The sequence below is a fragment of the Loxodonta africana genome, chromosome 2 (genome assembly GCF_030014295.1).
Source record: "Loxodonta africana isolate mLoxAfr1 chromosome 2, mLoxAfr1.hap2, whole genome shotgun sequence".
Taxonomy (NCBI): domain Eukaryota; kingdom Metazoa; phylum Chordata; class Mammalia; order Proboscidea; family Elephantidae; genus Loxodonta; species Loxodonta africana.
Window position 1 is genome coordinate 231,117,304 of NC_087343.1, and position 7,988 is coordinate 231,125,291.

Genomic DNA, 7,988 nt, shown 5'->3' on the forward strand with positions numbered 1-7,988 from the left:
ATCTTTTACATCTTTGGTAAGATTTATTCCTAAGTATTTTATCTTCTTATAGTACAGTAAATGGTATTGATTTGGTGATTTCCTCTTCGATGTTCTTTTTGTTGGTGTACAGGAATCCAACTGATTTTTATATGTTTATCTCTTATCCTGATACTCTGCTGAACTCTCCTATTAGTTTCAGTAGTATTCTTGAGGGTTTTCTGTGTATAAGATCATGTCATCTGTAAATAGGGATACTTTTACTTCTTCCTTACCAATCTGGATACCCTTTATTTCTTTATCTAGCCAAATTTCTCCTGCTAGGACCTCCAGCACAATGTTGAATAAGAGTGGTGATAAATGGCATCTCTGTTTGGTTCCTGTTCTCAAGGGGAATGCTTTCAGGCTCTCTCCATTTAGGATGATGTTGGCTGTTGGCTTTGTGTAAATGCCCTTTATTATGTTAAGGAATTTTCCTTCTATTCCTATTTTGCTGAGAGTTTTTAATCATGAATGGCTGTTGAACTTTGTCAGATGCCTTTTCTGAGTCGATTGATAAAATCATGTGGTTTTTGTCTTTTATTTATATGATGGATTACATTAATTGTTTTTCTAATGTTGAACCATCCCTGCATATCTGGTATGAATCCCACTTGGTCATGATGAATTATTTTTTTTGTATGTTGTTGAATTCTATTGGCTAGAATTTTGTTGAGGATTTTTGCATCTAAGTTTATGAGGGATATAGGTCTGTAATTTTCTTTTTTTTGTGTGTGGTATCTTTACCTGGTTTTGGTATCAAGGATATGGTGGCTTCATAGAATGAATTTGGGAGTATTCTGTCCTTTTCTATGTTCTGAAATACCTTTAGTAGTAGTGGTGTTAATTCTTCTCTGAAAATTTGGTAGAACTCTGCAGTGAAGCCGTCTGGGTCAGGGCTTTTTTGAGGGGGGAGTTTTTTGATTTCCTTTTCAATCTCTTCTTTTGTTATGAGTCTACTTAGTTGATCTACCTTTGTTTGTGTTAGTTTAGGTAGGTAGTGTGTTTCTAGGAATTCATCAATTTCTTCTAGGTTTTCAAATTTGTTAGAGTACACTTTTTCATAGTAATCTGATATGATTCTTTTAATTTCAGTTGAGTCTGTTGTAATATCACCCATCTCATTTCTTATTTGGGTTGTTTGCTTCCTATCTTGTTTCACTTTTGTTAGTTTGGCCAATGGTTTATCAATTTCATTAATTTTTTCAAAGAACCAGCTTTTGGTCTTGTTAACTCTTTCAATTGCTTTTCTGTTTTCTATTTCATTTAGTTCTGCTCCAATTTTTATTATTTCCATTCTTCTAGTGCCTGAAGGTTTCTTTTGTTGCTCTCTCTCTATTTGTTCAAGTTGTAGGGATAATTCTTTGATTTTAGCCCTTTCTTCTTTTTGTATGTGTGCATTTATTTATATAAATTGACCTTTGAGCACTGCTTTCACTAACAGGAAGTGTTTTCATTCTCATTGGAGTGTATGAATTTCTTTGTTCTATCCTTAATGTCTTCTATAATCCAGCCTTTTGGGGCAGGGTATTGTTCAGTTTCCAAGTGTTTGATTTCTTTTCCCTGTTTTTTCTGTTATTGATTTCTACTTTTATGGCCTTATGGTCAAAGAAGATGCTTTGTAATATTTCAATGTTTTGGATTCTGCTAAGGCTTGCTTTATGACCTAATATGTGGTCTATTCTAGAGAATGTTCCATGTGCACTAGAAAAGAAAGTATACTTAGCTGCTGTTGGGTGCAGTGTTCTGTATATGTCTATAACGTCGAGTTGGTTGATTGTGGCATTTAGATATTCCGTGTTTTTATTAAACTTCTTTCTGGATCTCCCATCCTTCACCAAAAGTTGTGTGTTTCAGTCTCCTACTATAATTGTGGAGCTGTCTATCTCACTTTTCAATGCTGATAGAGTTTGTTTTATGTATCTTGCATCCCTGTCATTGGGTGCATAAATATTTAATATGGTTATATCCTCCTGGTGTATTGTCCCTTTAATCATTATATAGTGCCCTTCCTTATCCTTTGTGGTGGATTTAACTTTAAAGTCTATTTCATCAGAAATTAATATTGCCACTCCTGCCCTTTTTTGATTATTGTTTGCTTGATATATTTTTTTCCATCCTTTGAGTTTTAGTTAGTTCGTGTCTCTAAGTGTGGCTCTTGTAGGCAGCATATAGATGGACCATGTCTTTTTATCCATTTTGCCACTCTCTGTCTTTTTATCAGTGGATTTAGTCCATTAACTTTCATTGTAATCATGGATAGGTATGAGTTTAGTGCTGGCATTTTGATGTCTTTTTTTGTGTGTTGTTAACAGTTTCTATTTCCCACTTAATTTTTTGTGCTGAGCAGTTTATATATTGTCTTTTCCTCTTCTTCATTGCTGTTTATTTTGTTTCTGCTGAGTCTCTACTTTTTCTTGTATTTTATTTTGATGAGCAGGATAGTCTTCTTTTGGGTTGCCTTAATATTTGCCCCTATTTTTCTAAGTTTAAACTTAACTTTTATTTCTTTATATCGCCTTGTCTTCCTCTCCATATGAAAGATCTATGACTACATTTCTTAGTCCCTCTTTGTTATTTTAACTTTTTCTTCTTTTACATAATGACATCTGTTTCCCTGTTTTGAGTGTTTTTTTTTTTAATCTTAATTTATTTTTGTGCTTTCCCTGTCTGGGCTAACCTCTGACTGCTCTGTCCAGTGTTCTAGTCTTGGGTCGATACCTGATATTACTGATTTTCTAACCAAAGATCTCCCTTTAGTATTTCTTGTAGATTTGTTTTTTTTTTTTTTTTTTTTTTACAAATTCCCTAAACTTCTGTTTATCTGGAAATGTCCTAATTTCACCTTCATATTTGAGAGACAGTTTTGCTGGATACATGATTCTTGGCTGGCAATTTTTTTCCTTCAGTTCTTTATAGAAGTCATCCCATTGCCTTCTTGCCTGCATGGTTTCTGCCAAGCAGCCTGAGTTATTCTTATTGCCTGTCCTTTGTAAGTGACTTTTCATTTATCTCTGACTGCTCTTAAAATTCTCTCTTTACCTTTGGTTTTGGCAAGTTTGGTTATAATATATCTTGGTGACTTTCTTTTAAAATCTACCTTATGTGGAGTTTGATAAGCATCTTGGATTGATATCTCCTCATCTTTCACGATATCAGGGAAGTTTTCTGCCAACAAATCTTTAACAATTCTCTCTGTATTTTCTGCTATCCCTCCCTGTTCTGGTACTGCAATCACTTGTAGGTTATTTCTCTTATTTCACATGATTCTTAAGATTTCTTTATTTTGTTAAATTCTTTTATCTGATTTTTTTTCAAATATGTTGGTGCCAAGTACTTTATCCTCACGGTCACCTGTTCTGCCCTCCACTTGCTCGATTTGGCTCCTCTGGCTTTCTATTGATTTGTCTAATTCTGTAATTTTATTGTTAATCTTCTTAATTTCTGTTTGCTGTCTCTGTATGGATTCTTGCAGCTTATTAAATTTTTCATTATGTTCTTGAATAACCTTTTTAATTTCTTCAGCTGTTTTATCTGTGTGTTCTTTGGCTTGTTCTGCATATTGCCTGATCTCCTTCCTTATGTCTTGAAGAGTTCTGTATATTAATCTTTTGAATTCTGCATCCAGTAATTCCAGGAAGGCTCCTTCATCCAGAAGGTCCTTTGAGTCTCTGTTTTAAGAGTTTGTTGAAGCGATCATGGTCTGTTTCTTTACATGGTTTGATATTGACTGTTGTCTCTGAGCCATCTATAAGTTATTATATTGGTTTATTTTATATTTGCTTACTGTATCCTAGTTTCTTGCTTTGTTTTATTTTGATATGTCCAAATAGGTTGCTTGAGTGAGGTAGATTGATTATTTTCGCCTTTGGAGCACTGACATCCTGTCACCCGATGGCTAGATCTGTTATCAGGTATATGAGCTTATGAGTCCATTCACTTTTCTTGTGTGGATTCAGCTCAGGTGTCCAGGTATCTGGTCATCAACTGTGTGGTACAGGCTGTGTCCTACAGTCTTAGAGGGGCAGGGATGATTGGTATAGGTACCAGTATCTGGTTGCTCTAGGGGGTCAAGCTATGAACAGGGTAGGGGGTTGAGAACCATCTCCTGAGTGTCTCTGAGGAAAGCTAACAAAAAAAGCAACTCACTTTAGGGGCCAGTTTAACAACACCCCCTTGTATTTGCTTTCCTTGTTTTTGCCCTTGCCCTCCCTGGTCTTCCAATCTTGTTCCCTAGTTAATTTCCAAAATAATTTTCCTGTAAGAATGGCTTTGTCTCAGGTTCTCTGGGAGAGACACAATCTAAGCACTTTGTATTTTCCATTACTGAGGAAAAAAAAATCAAACCCATTGAGGTCGAGTTGATTTTGACTCATAACGACCCTATAGGACAGAGTAGAACTGCCTCCACCAAGGAGCACCTGGTGGATTTGAACTGCTGACCTTTTGGTTAGCAGCCATAGCACTTAACCACTACTTCACCAGAGTTTCAACTGAGAAAATAGCTCATTGCAAATAGTTGAAATTTAAGAACCAGTTTAAAAAAGGAGAGAAGCACAAAAGTACAGCATCTCTCAGTTGTATTCCACTGTCTCTAGAACTGTGCATACACACCTCAGGAAGATGCACCTTAGGAGATTGTATTACTCTGAGTATTATTGAATAGGGGATTTTTTTTCTTTGTTGTGCTTTAAGTGAAAGTTTACAAATCAAGTCAGTCTCTCATACAACTTGTGATATACTCCTAGGTGCTCTCCCCCTAATTAGATAGCACACTCTTTCTCTGCTCTATATTCCCCTTGTCTACTCAGCCAGCTCCTGTCGCCCTCTGCCTCCTCATTTCACCTCCATACAGGAGTTGCCTACATAGTCTCATGTGTCTGCTTGAGCCAAGAAGCTCACTCCTCACCAGTATCATTTTCTATATTATAGTCAAGTCCAATCCCTGCCTGAAGAGTTGGCTACAGGAATGGTTCTAGTCTTGGGCTAACAAAGGATTCAGGGACCATGACCTCCAGAGTCCCTCTAGTCTCAGTCAGACCATGAAGTCTGGTCTTTTTACAAGAATCTGAGATCTGCATCCCACTTTTCTCCTGCTCCATCAGGGAATCTCTTTTGTGTTCCCTGCCAGTGTAGTCATGGTTGGTAGCCAGACACCATCTAGTTCTTCTGATCTCAGGCTGATGTAGTCTCTGGTTTATGTGACCATTTCTGTCTCGGGCTAACCTTTACCTTATGTCTTTGGTGTTCTTCATTTTCCTTTGCTGCAGGTGAGTTGAAACCAATTGATGCACCTTAGATGGCCACTTGCTAGTGTTTAAGACCCCAGATACCACTCACCATAGTGGGATGCAGAATGTTTTCTTAATACATTGTGTTATGCCAGCTGACCTAGATGTGCCCTGAAACCATGGTCCCCAAGCTCCCATCCCTGCTACTCTGGCCTACAAAGTGTTCAGTTGTATTTAGGAAACTTCTTTTGTCTGGCTTAGTCCAGTTGTGCTGACCTCTCCTGTATTGTGTGTTGTCTTTCCCTTCACCAAAAATAGTTCTTGTCTACTATCTAATTAGTGAATACCCCTCTTCCTCCCTTACCACCCCTGTAACCATCAGAGAATATTTTCTTCTGTGTTTGAACTTTTTCTTGAGTTCTTATCCTAGTGGTCTCAAACAATATTTGTTCTTTTGCATCTGATTAATTTCACTCAGCAAAATCCCTTCCAGATTCCTCCATGTTATGAGATGTTTCACAGATTCATTGCTGTTCTTAATTGTGTTCATTGTTGTTCTTAAAAATCTTTAGGGATTTTTATAAAGGTAAGATATTACAAAACTCTTGAGAAGTTCAGGAAGTTAGGAGGCTTTGAAAGAGCAGAGAAAACCCTGAGCAACAGTGCAGGTTAACAGCTCTGAGCATGCGGGGGGAACCTGGCAAACTAGACTTGTATAGCTGCTGGCATGGGAGTGCAAAAGAGAGCTGGTGGAGAAGTCTATGGACAACTGCTTCCTCAGTGAGGGTGGTGACCTGGGGACATTGTTGGCTGGCAAGACAAGGAGTTGGGAAGTCGAGGTATATGTAGAATGAGGAAGAGCCAGGACAAGCTGGAAGTCTGGGCACCTTTGGGTCTGTCTTGTCTCAGTTACTCATGACCGCCTCCAGAGAGTAAAGGCTACTGCTTCCCTTTAACCTTTGAAATATCATGCAGGGATGGAGATCCTAGGGAACAGTTCTAGCTTAGCCAAGCGGACACCGTACAAATCAGAGAGAGTGAAAGATTTGGAGGAAACAATTTTGGGACCAGAATTACTTACTGTGGCACTGTGGAAAAAGATTAATATTATTACCATCTGTGAAGAGCAGGTCTTGAAGTCTTTGAGCTTAGCCATTCCACAGAGAGAACCCTCAGTACTTTCTTGACTTTGAAGATGTGCCAGAAAATCAAATGGAACTGGAGAAAGAACAATTAATGTGTCTTGATGAATGATGTGATTTCAGACTTGTGCTAGGTGGCTCATTACAACAGAAAATAGCTCATTACAAAAAGCAAATTGCTCTGTAGCCAAGACACTGGCCTTAATGGACTCTACCGATGAGCTTCCTGGGCTTCTTGCTTTTAGGTTGATGTGGGTCAGTGGAGAAAAATGGAAGGAGATCAGAAGGAGGAGAATGAGCTGGCCCTTTCCATCCAACTGTGCATCTCTAGGTTCTGGTAACTACTCTCTCCCTTACGCCTCCAGGCCTATGAAGAGAAGGCTCACAGTACCCATCCACTGGATACTGAACAATCCCTATGGCTTGCCTACACACACTCCAATGTAAAGGGTCCTTTTGTTGTAGGCACCTCAGATTGCCCAATTTAATTGTGCCATCTGTTTCCTGCCAGACCCCTGACAGATAGAACACTTAAGTCATGTGTCAGATGGTGTTTATATGAGAGTAATTACCTAGTGGAGGGGGATGTAATAGGCCCAAAGAACTAATAATTTACACCCCAGTGGTCAATGCTGACACAGACAGAGTTTCTTGACCAGCAGGATTGTTTGGTCAGGTGCCAGCTATGTGGTGGCTTGGCCAATATATGGTCTATAATAATATATATTGTGTGGTCTCAAGTCCAGTAAAATATAATTTGAACTTCACAGTTCACAACCTGATGAATTTTCTGGTCCCCAGATGATTGCTAACGTCTGGTAAAATAGAGGTAACAAGAGGGGGAGACTAATAAAAAAGGAGTAAGAATAAGGGGGTATAGAGATAGGATTCTATGAAGCGACAATACTATTGACTTTATTGCTTTGAAATTATGTTGACGCTGAGAACAACCTAATATCGGATCATCACTAACCGGAGAGTTTTTGAGGGCCTATGAAAATGTAGAAATAATTAGAAATAATGTCGTTGTTTGTTTCCTTCCAGGTGTACTTAGGAACGAGGAAAAGCAAGACATGGTATTTTCACATGATACTTCCATAGAAAGGCTCATGACAACTCATTTTAGTAATAAATTTGACCTTGAAATGTCCATCCATTTACCTTTTGGTCTTTAGATAAATCAAAGCCAGTTGTACTCATCTAGAGTTCAGTGGTGGGCTGAAATTTCTTGAAATCTGATTGCAAAATTTCCAGGGAGGAATTTTGTGAGCCAGTTAACACCATGTTGGCAGCTTGAAACTGATTACGCTGGAAACATTTATACCGTGGGAAGTGAAAAATGCTACAGATTAGGTTTTTCCCTCCTGGAGATGCAGTTATTAAACATTAACCAGCACACCACTGGCTCCCACCCACATAATTTGTTCTGTCATTTTTCTAACCTTGAGACAGTAACTGATGAATCGTAGGAACTAATAATACAGGCACTGTCCTCCTCAAAAGCAGGGGCTTTTCCCTACCTCAATCACAAATACGAATCAGGCTCCTGTTGCAGAGAAAAAATTGCACATTGTTTCAAGTTAAAACAGAGAGGTTT

The 7,988-nt window shown here is 38.3% G+C and overlaps 1 long non-coding RNA gene across 1 annotated transcript; it reads left to right on the forward strand.

The window, feature by feature from the left end:
- The first annotated feature begins 2,825 nt into the window (after window positions 1-2,825).
- Window positions 2,826-7,732, forward strand: LOC111748328 (uncharacterized). Its single transcript, XR_002784093.2, has 2 exons — window positions 2,826-6,728; window positions 7,436-7,732. It is a non-coding gene; the product is annotated as an uncharacterized LOC111748328 (long non-coding RNA).
- The last annotated feature ends 256 nt before the right edge of the window (window positions 7,733-7,988 follow it).